Below are 14,555 nucleotides of genomic sequence, written 5' to 3'. Positions count from 1 at the left end.
TTTTTCTTTGAAAATGTCTTGGCTGACTATATTTTTCTCCACAAATTCACCCTTTCCTTCTTATAATTTTGACCTGTACGTTTTTGTGCGCATACTGCAATGTGAATGCGCATGAACTTAGCTGAAGTACCAGAAAGCATCCAATTATTTTTCAAAGGCAGCTAGAAAATATATACACCTAATTCTAGGTCATAAGCATGACTATACATGAATCACTACGTGATATTTGTCTACTAGCGCTAAATAATTTTTAACCAAATTTTTCCGTCATGCTGTTTCGACTTCAGCAGCAGTGTGAAAAAAAAAAAAAAACTGCAATATAATCGTTTTTCCTTCACTCATTATAATTTTGGATCTTGACGCAGGCTAGCTCTATTGTTATATTGCTTTATAACGACAAAGCAGCCATTATATGTGATACTGCAGGTTTTTCATGCCACATTTGACGTTACAGCCATCGTATGGCAGTTGAAACCCGAACAGCACGAACTCCTTTATATTTGTTTTTACGCTATGCATCTGTTAAGAAGTTCAGTAGCAATAAATTATCAATACTATAGATTATACTTTTTAGTTCTTTTATTGCTGTTGCTTCTTTATTTTGTTTTGGCTTTAGGCAGACCTACAACTGTTTCCTTGGCTCAGTTGTTAAATATCACGATTTCAAAAGGCCTAGATATATAAAGATTAGAGTTTTTTATATTGTTCATCATTATCCACAAAATTGCAATGTCAAAAACATGCGAAAACCAGTTACCAACGACATCAACTTCATAGTGCGTAAGCGGACCCTAGGAGATGGAGTGCAAGCTATCTAGAAAAGAAAAATAATTTTGAGTCTGGAAAAAAATAGTATTCAGCCACTGTATATCAACAATAGCATTTTTTTACAATAAACAAAACGCTGCCATTGGTTGGATCAGCGATTAATTTCAACTTAAAGAAATATTGGCAGATTCTGGACCCGTTATATGGAGGCAGAAATAAGTGCGTAAATGGCGATTTTGCCAGTAATTTATGTATTCGACTGACAGAACAGTGACATCACATTCCTATGCAGGTACAGACTCTACATTCTTGCTAATCATGGAGCAAAATTCAGTAGAGAGCGCCATGTCATGCGGCAGGGCTCCGCTAAACTCCCTAGAAAGCTTATCTAGGGGCTTTAGGCTCCGCAAGCCAAGCCCCGCTGAAGCCGTTCCCCTTCCTCTTTGTCTCTCCAGGTACAGTGTACACCAGACGCACCAAAGTCGGCCCGGCCCCTACGTGAAGGCTGAGCTCCGGCCTTGACCAATAAAACTGGCTCCAGGCTGTCACGTGGGACTGGTTTTCTACCGCGGCGCATTGCTTAACCACTGCGCCAGGAGTGGTATGAGGACTGCTAGGAATCTCCGAATGTAAGTCAAGAACGACCAAATCCGCATACACGGATATTAACCCACTCCATTTTTTAAGGAGAGGGTGGCAGTTACCGCAATTAATCTTACAAACCCAAGGTGCTACAGGCCTACATCCAGCCATGATGGCCACATTGTCGGAAATTTCTATGAAGACGTAGAATCGGCACTGAGCAAAGTAAATTAAAGCATAGTACACCGTGCTGATGGGCGACTTCAAAGCCTTGGTAGGCACGGTCACGTGACCTTATGGCGTAATCACAATCTGCCCATCGGAATGGGAGTAACAGATGGCTTAATATTAAATTAATGACTGATCGCGAGAGGTTGCTCGGGAAGACCGACCTGAGTTGCACAAGCCCCACCGGCTGCAGCGCCTTCCATAGCACACGGCAGAGGCGCATCCCTTAACCGCTGCACCATTGCGGAAGGGGTGGTGTGAGGACCCCCAGGGTCCTATGAACTTCTATATGAAGTTCACAGAACTGAAGACTTTCAGCTCGGCCTTCATTTTGTGGCGGAATGTTCTGGCTAAAGCTTCTGTCATTTGCTGCTCCAGTTCTGCCGGCACAGTAAACGGGAGACTATGCGCTACACTTTTATATGTCTTAGATGTGGGGGCACGGTGGTCGAGGCGTTGAAAGGCCGCTCTGCCCAGCTCACCTTCAGCTGACTATCATCGGGGTTCTTGGTCGTTGGTTTGCTTACGGATGCGCGTGGGCTTCGGTAGTCGATGTGGCGAGGTGTCTTATCGCTTGGGTGGCTGTGGACGAGTGATGATCCATACGGAAAATTCTCCCCCTTTCAAGGAATATTAGGGGTAAAATGTAGCGAAACGGGAATCTGATAGAATTTGAAGCTGCTACGGGGAAAAAAGGCCTGAAATGGGGAATTTCAGGTCTAATTCTCATTGAGGCAATTTTCGGTTAGGGAATATAACATCACTGCTTGTGGAAATATGGTGGTTCCCCCATGAGGCAGACTTCCCTCCTCGCCCAACCGGCGCTGTCCTGACGCCCGACGATGAAGATGGGCCGCGTCGAAATGGAGGGGGGAAACAGGTTCTCCACATGCTCTAGACCAAGATTTGCATCTGGATCGTTTCCTTTTCCAGGTAGTAACAGTTGTACGGGTTGGCCGGCTGCGATCTTCTTCGGGGGCGCTTGCCTGTTCCCTGGTCTGTTGTGGCTGCCAGTGCCGTGGAGCATTGGTAGTGTCTCTATCGCTTTGGGCGGGGAGGAGATGCGTTTTTTTAAAAAGACGTGCACGCTGCCTGGCTGGGCAGATGCTACACCTGTAGCTGCATGGCCGACGCTTCACTTTAAGTACACATTTAGGTTAACAGGCATGCACCTTCCAGGAGTTGTCTTCTACGCAGTTCGTTCAGCGGATGTTTTTTGGGGCATGGCAAATGTTTGCTCTGTCACCCGTTTTGACACAGAGACCGAAGATTTTTCGAAATGGACGATAGGGCCGGCGTCTGACCTCCGCTCCGTAATAGTAAACAAAAAAAAAGAAACTTCTTGGAACCTGCAGGCTGTCAAACGTGATAAGGACGGCTTTAGATTTCCCGAGCATACGTGCGTACAAGGTAGGGATGAGTGTAGTTACCAAAGCCGGTGACTACCCCTTTGCGTGATGCATCAGTTGTGGCGACAATGTGACATTTGTTGGGCCTTGTCCCCTAGCTGTACTAGATCGATGCGCCTGATGCTGCCTGCGAGTTCTTGCCTTGGTGTACTGGCTGCTACGAGATTTTGGTCACTGCGAGTTTGGGCTTGAAATTACTGGGTGTTGAGGCGAGCTGAGTGTGCAATCGATTAAGCCATAGAATGAATTTCTGCATTAAAAAAAGAAAATTCCGCAGCACGTGAGAACATTCACGCGGGTGTGTCTCGCGACAGAAGAAGAAGCAGCAGCATCTGGTGGAGTCGGTGCTCCCTGCACCACACCGTGAAGGGCCCATCTACGGCCCGATCGGCGCGTCGACTACGTCACGAACGAGGGGCCTGGGCACCGTGGTCCGCCCTACCGGAAGGCAGCCGGCACACCGGGCCGCTGTCCGTGCCCGGAGCCTCCTGCCGCCATGTTGGCTCCGCTTAGCCCCAGCCAAGCCGCTCCTGCCCCGCCGCTGCCATCGTGGGTCCACCACCACGCTCGGGCTCCAGCTGGACTTTGGACTCCAACATCCTGCTATGGGCCACCTGGTACCGTGGCCAGCATTGGCAACAACGCCACGGGGTTTCGTTGCTCTGAGTCCGGTCTGTCGGCATCACCGACTAGCTCTTCGCGGCAAAAGGCATCGCACGCAGTGATAACAGCGACGGACCAAGGCTGACGGGTTGTCGCAATCGAACTCGATGCATTTACTTTTTTTTCACTTTTGTGAAATATATACATATCTACCTGCACCTTAGAGTTGTCTCAATTCGTGGCTGAATGCGCGGACCTTGGCATGAAAAAGCGGCTCGCGACGCGCTTAAAGAAAGCGAAGGCATCGCGTCAAGGTTCACACTTACTGAGCCTATCGGCTTTGCATACGGAAACTGAAGTGGATGCAACGCTATTCTAGAACTGTCACTTATTTTCTCGCGGGTGGGACTATAGTGGTTTTTGATGATGATGATTGTCTCACAAAATGGCACATACCCATAAGGGGGATTGGCCATATCCAGGCGGTGACTACTTTCATTGCAAATAGCATGTGGCAAACATAGAATGACCTAAAAAATTGGGTAACTCAGTTTCCTTGACAGAGGTGGTTACGGGTGGTTAGAGGGGTCTAAAAAGCTTAAATTTAGGCAAAGGAGTAGGTACAAGAAATAAAGAGAAAAAAACATGTAGGAATTGCAAAAAGGAAGTACCCAAACACGAAAGCTTATGGAGGTATGGGCAGTACGAAAGCTTATGATGGCAAGCGTTTTGTTTGTAGAAAAAAAAATTAACGGCAGATCTTGAGCAAACATTCCCATTGGTATGGCCAAGCATAGAAGCGCCAAGAGGTAGAACCGCAGAAGACAAGACACAAACTGAGATTCTGTAATGGAACTTCTAACAGCGAAATCTCGACAATGCTCGCTTATCATGATTCCCCGCATCGTGATACAAAAAAATGGGCATTATTGACCGAAAAATTCCCGCGAAAAAATAATTGCAGAGTATATAAAATAAGGTCTCAGTTTAAACTGCTGTGGGATCGAGCACCTTGGACTTTTTAATCCTCTATTGCGCCGAAAAAAAAGTTAGGTTCTTAGGATTCAATTGTCGATCCATTTAAACCATTCGCATGGATAGGAGAAAGCTCCTAGGGAGTGGTTAAGATTTCCTCGCGCTGCTGAATATGCCGGGACTCAAGCAGTAACCTTTTGTTGTAGATTAAACTCCGCTTCCAGCACAATAGTCTCGTAAAAGTAAATCTTGCGGTCATATACTTCGCACTGCTCGCCCAGCGCTCATCCTTTATTAATGCGGATGCGTTACTAGTCCCATTACGGAAAAAGCCGGCGGCGTGTGTGTGTTTGTACGCACTCGCAGATGGTACAGAAAATCCCAGCGATGGCAAGCAAAAAGACACGTCTCCAAGCGGTCGTATGGCACACGCAGCAAGCCAAGTACCATCATTTCAGACAATAATATTAGTGTCGTTCAAGAAGTACTTTGGTGTGGGCTAATTGGTTCACAGCTGTAGTTGATGCCGGGACGGCGCGATAGGAGCAAGGACGTGTAAGAGAGACACAAGAACACATCAAGACAGGCGCCAGACCTGTTGTTTTCTTTTGCCTCTCTTGTCCTTGTCCCTTTCGAGCCGTCCTGACATCAACTACAGTAATGTCGTTCGTGTATATGTACTCTACACTGGCCGACCTCCATGTGGCGCCAGTTTTCCCGTCAACATTTATACCAAAACTGTGACACAACTGTTCGTCATACAGCGTTCTGGGTGGTGTCATAGAATTTCTCGTTGCATACAGCTGACATATGCTAGTTACGTGGGAGGCCGATGAACCGACGACATATACACCTTCCGATTGTATGCTTTCCTAGACCACTTACCTCGTAAGGTGCGGTTGAGGTGTCTACCGAGATGTGAGACAGTTACTGCGTTATTTCCTTTCCTAAAAAAAACTGATTTCGTATCAAAAATGTGACGCAACAGTGTATACCGATATGTGAGAGTTGCTGCGTTATTTCCTTTCCTAGAAAAACCAATTTCGTGTATCAAAATTGTGACGAAACAGTTCGCCGTAGAGCGTGCCGGGTGGTGTCATACGCGCGCGTGTGTGGGTTGGTGGATGGGTGTCAGTGCACCCAGGGACAGTAATGCTTTCGCATTCCCACACGCAAGAAGCCTTAAGTGTCTCTGCCAAAATTTTTTTTGTTTGTGACGTCAGCTTTGTGCTTCAGCACAGTTGCGGCCAATGTTACACGATTCGGCAATCATCCTCCTCGCATGCTTTACCTATAGAAAAAAATTGATCGGTGTTTGGTTCATGTGAAAGCAAATAAGCGCCACTTGGGTGCACTGCACATAAATGCAGCAAACCGTTCCATTTCCTTCGCACAATGCGAGGGTCGCTGAGGCGTGCTCCGCATTATTCTGGCAGCAATTCAGAATTTTTTAGAAACGTCATGAAATTTTGTGGCTTCTAGCGCATTTATTGTATTTGGCTGCTTCGCCTATCATCTCGCCAATTCCCGCTATCACGAGTATCGATTTATATAGGAATATAATATATAAGTATACAGTTTTTACTTTAATTACACGACGGCAATGGACAGCGACGGTGGTAGATGAAAGGTCGGCTTACTAAAAACGGACACCTAAATGACACACTTACCCTCCATATTTAACGGGGTTATTATTGCTTGCTCAGTATACAAGTGCTGCATTTCCACAATGCACCATTGTCTAAAAATTACCAGGTGACCATTAAATATGCTTCGAATGTGAGGTTTTTCAGGTTTAACACCGCTTCGCTGAATGAGGCGGTTAATTGTACAGCTTCCGCCAAGTATCGCATCTGTGAGGGTGTGTTGTTTACCGAGCACGCAAAGCCGAATGGGCTGCCTCAGAATTGATGCTCAAACGCCCGACTGCCACCATCGTGGTTCGCATGCTAGCTGCGTCTGGCTTGGTCGGCTGCTCATCTTGAACCTGGCGCCGTCGTCTCGTCATCACGAGCTCGCATGTCACCATGCCTCGCCGTTCAAGCCTTCGTTCGAGTCAGTCATCATTATCATCAATCGAACTACATTCTCTCCAGGATAAAGGCTTTTCCAAATGACCTCTAGGAGACAATGTCCCGCGCCAGGCGCGGCCACCTTATCCCGGAAAAATTCCTCAGGTTCCACCCGGCTCGGTGCCTCACCCTGCTATATATACGCTTGCCTCCTCTTTCACGGGAGCGCACGTCTTACCATAGTCATCGCTCGCGCTCGGGGCGACGTTCTTCCAGGTGCTGTCTCATGCGACACGTCTTCCGTGTCGCAGCAGCGAGCGATACAAGCCACGCCGCGCTGACATTCAGTCACGTGACGCTGACGCCACTCAGCAGCGAATGGCTTCACGCCCAATTAACAGCTGCCGCTGTAAAATCATGCGGCCGATGGAGATACACACATGGCGGTCTCGTGACGTTCGATAACGCGTGAGGAGAACTGGTGCACAAGTGATGCGCATGCTGAGCCTAGTCAGTACGGCACCAAATGCATAAATTGAAGGTGTGCATTCCAAATAGTGGTAGATTAGAGGAACGAAGTTTTACATGGAGGGCGGCGACATTCTTTGGTGGCTCTTCCTGGGTATATATAAGGCAGCTCCAGAGGATAACGGCAAGTTTACGCAATGTCACCTCCAAAACCCCTCTCCTTAAATAGAAAATCCAGTATAAGGTAGGAAAAATGGTCAACAGATCCATGTTCCCGGCACAGCTACACTTCGAGGCGTTAAGTCGAGGTACGTTAGAGATGAGCCAAACTTCTGCGAAGCGCGGCATGCAGTACAACCGCGTAAGGGATAGATGAGGGGTAAAGGAGCCCAGGACACGAAAGATGGAAAGGTCGGCTTACGGAACACGTCTTTGTCTTGATAAACGTCACGCGGGGGAAGGAAAGGGTGAACTAAAGAAGGGCGGAAATAATGTATGGATGAATTTATGAAAGAATACAGACGCGCACGTAATACGCATCAAATATAAATGCTAGAGAGACAGGCCTCAAGGGTGGCCCCACAAGCGGCATCCAAAACAGAACAGCATACAGGTGAGCCTTAAGTGAAACTCTCAATATTGCTCTAGATGATATCCCATCATGTCCACGCGCAATTTCTCATAATGAAAAAGGTACAAGGAGCACATGGGCGTAAAAAAAGGAAAACCCGCCAACGGGCGCTTTACTCGACATACATGTCACACTCTGTCTGTTGTGTGGGCAGTATAGGTATAGACACTGCCCAACACTGAGTGGCATGTATCACCGTAAAATAAAACGCGAAGAGGGCAACCGAAACGCGAACAAAAAAACACGAAAATATCAAATGGCACAGGTTCAATTAATACTTCCTTTCAATGATGCTCTTTAATTCTTCCGTTCCACTTAAGGAATACAAAGCAACAGCCCTTTTGCTCAGTTCCCCTCAATTATCTTGTTTTGTCCTTCGCGTTTCAGCTGGACTCGCGTATCATTTTAGGATGACTTACCTGTACTGTAGAAACGTTTGCCGCATAATGCTCCTCTTCGTATGACTACGGTCCATGAAGAACATACTGGTGATAGCTGCCCGGCAGTTATTTCGTAAATTTACTGTAGTACGTTGAGCCTTGATTGCTCTAGTATGCAATAAGGATGTGACGACGAAGTTCTGCCGCCCGTGACCTGTGGTTCACGAGGCTTCCGTCAAAGAAGAAGAACCTGCGGGAACTGCAGGTGCCCGAGTCCCTGGCCGTTCTTGGAAGCCCCTGCAGCCTGGCACTTCAGGGTGCGAGCCTCGATTGAACGGGTCGCCGAATATTCAGAACGCACCCGGACTTGCCGCGACGTCCCAGGCCTTCCACGAGACGTCGCCCGCGCAGACTGGGGCAGTATTCACGACCAGCTGCCTCTGCCGCCATGTTGTACCACATGGCGTCGCTCACGGGGCTCTTGGAGCGCGGCCAGAATCCGGCGTCTTCGCCAGCGTCGCACCGCATGCGCAGGTCTAAGATCACCATGACGGTTGCTGCCAGCCTGCTTGTCCTGGTGGTGCTGTGCGTCGCTCTGGGCTTCATGTTCGGTGGGCCACGACGGGACGACCTCCTAGACTTCGGTCTTCGGCAACCGGCCGTGGCCCGGGATGTCATGGAGAACTTCAACGCCGTGAACGCCTCCGTCGCTGTCGTCTGGGTCGGAGACTGGGGACGTCCTACGGTGGGCGTTTCTCCCGAACTTCATCAAGGGCGAGCCGACCGGGCCCAGAGTGTGAAGACCACGCGGCCCCTCGATTGATCCGGACGACAGCTGTGTAAGAGCGGGTCTCCGTGGACGAACTTCATTTTATCCGGACGCCTTGTGCAGTTAGACAAGCATTAAATTTGTTCCATGCATTACAGAAGTTTTAATATATAGGACAATAATGATGAAAGCGGCGAGCCGACAGCAGCTCGCGTTGCGGATAGAGAACGGGCACCATACAACTCCGCGCTGAGCTTAGCAAATATACTCCCCCCCCACCCAACATTCGTCGTAATTATTCGACAGCCGTTCGCTCCTGCAGTCACCAGATTTTGTTCAACACGCCATAGACAAGTCATGTGAACGATAGTCCGACGACGCGAAAAATGGGTAAATGGTTCGGAATCAATGCAGTCCTTGGACAAGATGTATTAACTCCCATGTATTAACGCGAAAGCGTTAAGGCTCCCGTTCTGCTGAAAATACGGCGTCGTCGGTATAATTGTGAGCGGGAAAATAGTTGAGCGAAAAAGCCGGTGGTCAACCTTATGACGTTGTCACAACCTTCCCACAGGATTGTGAGCGAACTGTCCACCGTGGCAGTTAAACGAATTTGTCATAAGAGGTCGCTCTAGAAGAGAAACCTGGGTGCCCCGCCTGTGCATGTGTTTTAAACAGCCACCAGCCGAAGCAGTGCATGGCGCTTCGCTTTATACTGTGTTACCACTTCGCCAGTAGTGCTACGTGGCTTCCCCGCGATGTATGAATGTATACAAAAGAGAATTACTAATTCCGGGTAATTCTCTACTTTATATTCTGCGTCATAAGCATAAGGAGGATCTCAAGTGTCTCCTCAAGTTTTGATTGCAATGGTTCTATTAGACGTCGTACCAATTGTATCATAATAATAGGTTTTTCGGGAAAGGAAATGGCGCAGTATCTGTCTCATATATCGTTGGACACCTGAACCGCGCCGTAAGGGAAGGGATAGAGGAGGGAGTGAAGAGAGAGAAGTGCTATAGTGCAGGGCTCCGGAATAATTTCGACCACCTGGGAGCTAATCTCTGCACCCTTTTTTAGCACCGAACAATTGGAAAAGGGTGTTCGTCTGGGGACAGCTGATTTACACCCTAAAGGGCGAGAAATTGTTTAGTGTGTGGGAATCTTTAACGTGCACTGACATCGCACAGCACACGACAGCCTTAGCGTTTTGCCGCCATAAAAACGCAGCCGCCGCGGTCGGGTTTGAACCCGGGAACTCCGGATCAGTAGCTGAGCGCCCTAACTACCGAGCCACCACGGCGGGTGTGTATCATTATGCTGGCGTGTGATCCAATCTTGCGATAACCATGGAGTAGTGCTAATGCATCGTGTGCCTGCCTCGCTGCGTTGGTGGTCAGCGAAGAGCTTGTTTTATGGGTCATTGTCCGCGGCTGGAACCGGACATGATGACTCTGTTTACAGGCAATAAGCCATGGTGGGACTTCCTCTTTAGAAACATGTACGCGTTGGCTGCCATGGTATTAGTCACGTGACCGTGACAGGTGGTGTGTGGGTTACAAGTGGTTTAGAAGACGCCTGTAGAGCAGGCTTGCTTTCCTTCAAGCCTCCACGGGGCAGCGGTAGATAAGAGATTACCACACATAAAAAAATTGCTTGGAGCTGAATGGCGTTCCTCTACGAACGTGCACGGGCGATTACAAACGTCAAGGCAGGCGGCATTGTTTCGAGCCTGGTCTTCTCCGGACACTCTCCGGGAACACTGTGCGGGCTCTGCGAAGAGACCGTGTCTGACAGTGCGAACAGGGCAACGTCGTTGAGCTTTGGCGAAGTAGTATGCGCGTCAAACTAAACGCGAACAAAACAACTGAAACACGAGCATGCGAGAGAGAGGCAGGGAGTGAAGAACACTGAATTGCTGAACTTCAAATTCTGGCTACAGAAAACGCAACTTCTAGAAGGTTAAGAATAGAGTCGAGAGCCATATGGCAGTTTCTCTCAGATCATAAATGGCGGTTTACCAATATCCCTCAAGAGAAAAGTGTACAACAGCTGCATCTTACCGATGCTCACCTACGGGGCAGGCAGAAACGTGGAGGCTAACGAAAAGGGCTCAGCATAAGTTGAGGACAACGCAGCGAGCCATAGAAGGAAAAATGATGGGTGTAACGTTAAGGGACCGGAAGCGGATACAGTGGGTGAGGGAGCAAACACGGGTTAATGACATCCTAGCCGAAAACAAGAGCAAGAAATGTGCTTGGGCAGAGTTTGTAATGCGAAGGAAAGACAATAACCGCTGGTCCTTAAGGGTAACGGAGTGGATTCCAAGAGAAGGCAAGCGTAGCAGGGGATGGGGGCAGCAGGTTAGGTACGTAGATGAGATTAAGAAGTTTGCAGGCATCGAGTGGGCGCAGCTGCAAAGGACAGGGTTAATTCGAGAGTCCTTTGTCCTGCAGTGGGTGTAGTCAGACTGAACTCAGGTTCTACTAAGCGCATCAAAAAAGTTCTTGCTGGAGGATATTCATGAAGCGGCGTCCTTCAACATAGCAGACATACAGCAACTTTATAAGAGCACCTTTCAGATGTCCTTTAATCTTACGTCATGTTTACTGATATGACGTCAAGCCCATACGCAGTTTCTCATGACGGTGCACGCGGCTGCAGCACGCATGGCGGGCAAAAAAGAATAGCCCGCCTAAGGGCGCAGTACTGCTCAATGTGCTCATACAGGTACACTGTGTCCGTTGTGTGGGCAGTATAGGTATAAATACTGCCTTGCATTGTGCGTGGCATGCATCAGCGTCAAATAAAACACAAACAGGACTACTGAAATGAGAACAGAAAAAAAGATATCAAATGCCACACACAGGTTCTATTAATACTTCCTTACAAAGATCGCTCTTTAATTGCTGTTTAGAAGTGCAAATAAACCGCTATTTTCTTCAGTTTCCCTCACTTATCCTTTTGTTCGGACCTTTGCACTCACGTTTCATTTTACGATGACAGTCTACTTACCTGCAATGCTGAAAAGTTTGCCCCGTAATGATCCATTTCGTATGACTACTGTCCATGAAGAATATGCTGACCGGGCAGTGATTTGTTAATCGACTGTGCGTTGAGCCTTCATAGCTCTAGCATACACTAAAGCCAAAAATAACATTCCGTGCAAACGCGAATGTGAAGACAAAGAAGTTCTGCGGCCCGTGAGCTGTGGGTCACGAGGCTTCCACCAAAGAAGAACCTGCGGTCGCTCCAGGTGCCCGAGTCACCGGCCGCTCCTGGAAGCCCCCGCAGCCTGGAACTTCAGAGCGTGAGCCTGGATTGAACGCGTCGCCGAGTACCCAGAACGCATCCCTACACGCCGCGACGTCCTAGGCCTCCCGCGAGACGTCGCCTGCGCAGACTGTGGCAGTATTCGCGACCAGCTGCCTCTGACGCCATGTTGCACCGCACGGCGTCACGCACGGGGCTCTTGGAGCGCGGCCAGAATCTGGCGTCTTCGCCAGCGTCGCACCGCCTGCGCAGGTCTAAGATCACCATGATGGTTGCTGCCAGCCTGCTTGTCCTGGTGGTGCTGTGCGTCGCTCTGGGCTTCATGTTCGGGGGGCCACGACGGGACGACCTCCTGGACTTCGGTCTTCGGCAAGCGGCCGTAGCCCGGCGTGTCATGGAGAAAGACGCCGTCAACGGCTCTGTCGCTGTCGTCTAGGTCGGAGACTCCGGTCGTCCTACGGTGGGCGACGTTTCTGCCGAACTTCATCGTGCGCGAGTAGAACGGGCCCAGGGTTTGAGACCACGTGACCACTCGAATGACACGGACGATGCCCGTGTGAGAGAGGGCCTGAGCGGGCAAACTTTTTTTTTTCACATGGACGCCTTGTCCAGTTAGAAGAGAAATAAACTGGTTCCACGCATTTCCGATGTCTCACTGGACACTAACGATCAAAGGAACGAGCAGACAGCAGCGAGCGTTACGGATAGAAGACGGCATCATACAATTCCGCGCTGAACTTAGCAAATATCCCCCCCCCCCTCCTGAACATTCGTCCTAATTATTCCATAGCTGTTGCGGCTGCCGCAATCACCAGATTTTGTTCGACATGTACGCAGAGAAGCAACGTGAATGATAGTCTGACGACGCGAAAGATGGGTAAATGGTCCGGAATCAATGCAGTCCTTGGGCGAAATGTATTAGCCCTTGTGTATTAACGTGATATTAAAGCTCCCGTTCTGCTGAAAATTCGGCGTCGTCAGTGATTGAGCGAAGAAAACAGGTGGTCAACTTAGCGGCGTAACCACAACCTGCCCATAGATTGTGAGCAAACTGTCCACCGTGGCAGGTAAATGATTGAGCATGAGGGGTTGCTCGTTGCTCTCTTCGCAACCTGGGTGCTCCACCTGCGGCTGCTTTTTAAACAGCCACCAGCAGGGGCAGTGCATGGCGCTTCGCTTTACCACTGCGCCAGGAGTTTTACGAGGCTCCCTCGCGATGTATACAGAAGAGGACTGATTCCGGGTCATTCTCTACTTTACATTCCATGCCATAACATTATAAGGAGGAGCTTAATTGTCCCCTCAAGTTTTGATTGCAACAATTCGATTAGACCTTGTCCCAATTTTGTCATGCTGGCTAGTCGTCCATTCTTGCGCTAACCATGAGTAGTGGCAAATGTATCGTAAGCCTGCCTGGCTCTCTTCATAGCAGCACATTGGCGTTCAGCGAAGAGAGCTGTTTCATGGGTCATCGTCTGCGGCTGGAAATATTCACGATGAATACGTTTTGAAGCCAATAAGCTTTAGGTGGGAATTCGTTCTTTTTTTATATCTGTACGCGTTGGTTGTGTTTGTGTTGAGGTCTCGTGAGTGACAGGCGGTGTGTGGGTGACAAGAAGGGGTTCAGAAGACGGCTGTAGATCATGCTTGCTTTCCTTCAAGCCCCCACGCGGCAGGGGCAGTTTGGAGATCGCCACTCGTGAAAATATACCTTGGAGTTGAAAGGAATTTCTCTACGAACGTAGGGGCCATGATAAACGTCACGGCAGGCAGCATCGTTTCGAGCCTGGCCTTTTCCGGACGCCCTCCGGGAAGACTGTGGAGGCTCTGCGAAGAGACCGTGTATCATTGTATTCGAACAGGGCAACGTCGTTGAGCCCACGGCGAAGTAGCATCAGCGTCAAATTAAGCGCGAACAAAACATCTGAAATATGAGCATGCAAGAGAGAGAGGGAAGTGAAGAATACTGTATTGCTGAAATTCAAATTTCCCCTACAGGTAGCTCAGCTTTTACAAAGCGCATCAAAAAATTCTTGCTGGCAGATATTCGTGAAGCGGCGTCCTTGAACATGGAAGGCATACTGCAATTTTGTCAGAGCACCTTTCAGAAGTCTTTTAAGCTTACGTAATGTTTGCGGATATGACGTCAAGCCCACACGCAATTTGTCATGACGGAGCACGCGCGTGGAGCATGCATGGGTAAGAAAATAAATATCCCGCGTACGGGCGCTGTGTGTACTCCTCATAGAAGGCACACTGACTGTTGTCTGGGCAGTAAAAGTATATATACTGCCCTGCACCGTGCGTGGCAAGTATCAGCGTCAAACAAAACGCGAACAGTACAACTTAAATGCGAACAGAAAAAACACGAGAATATCAAATGCCACACACACTTCTTTCCAAATACCGCTCTTTAATTACAGTTTGGAAATGCAAATCAAACGGTATTTTGTTGAG

The sequence above is a fragment of the Amblyomma americanum genome, chromosome 11, assembly GCF_052857255.1.
Source record: "Amblyomma americanum isolate KBUSLIRL-KWMA chromosome 11, ASM5285725v1, whole genome shotgun sequence".
Classification (NCBI taxonomy): domain Eukaryota; kingdom Metazoa; phylum Arthropoda; class Arachnida; order Ixodida; family Ixodidae; genus Amblyomma; species Amblyomma americanum.
This window is presented reverse-complemented; position numbering follows the sequence as displayed.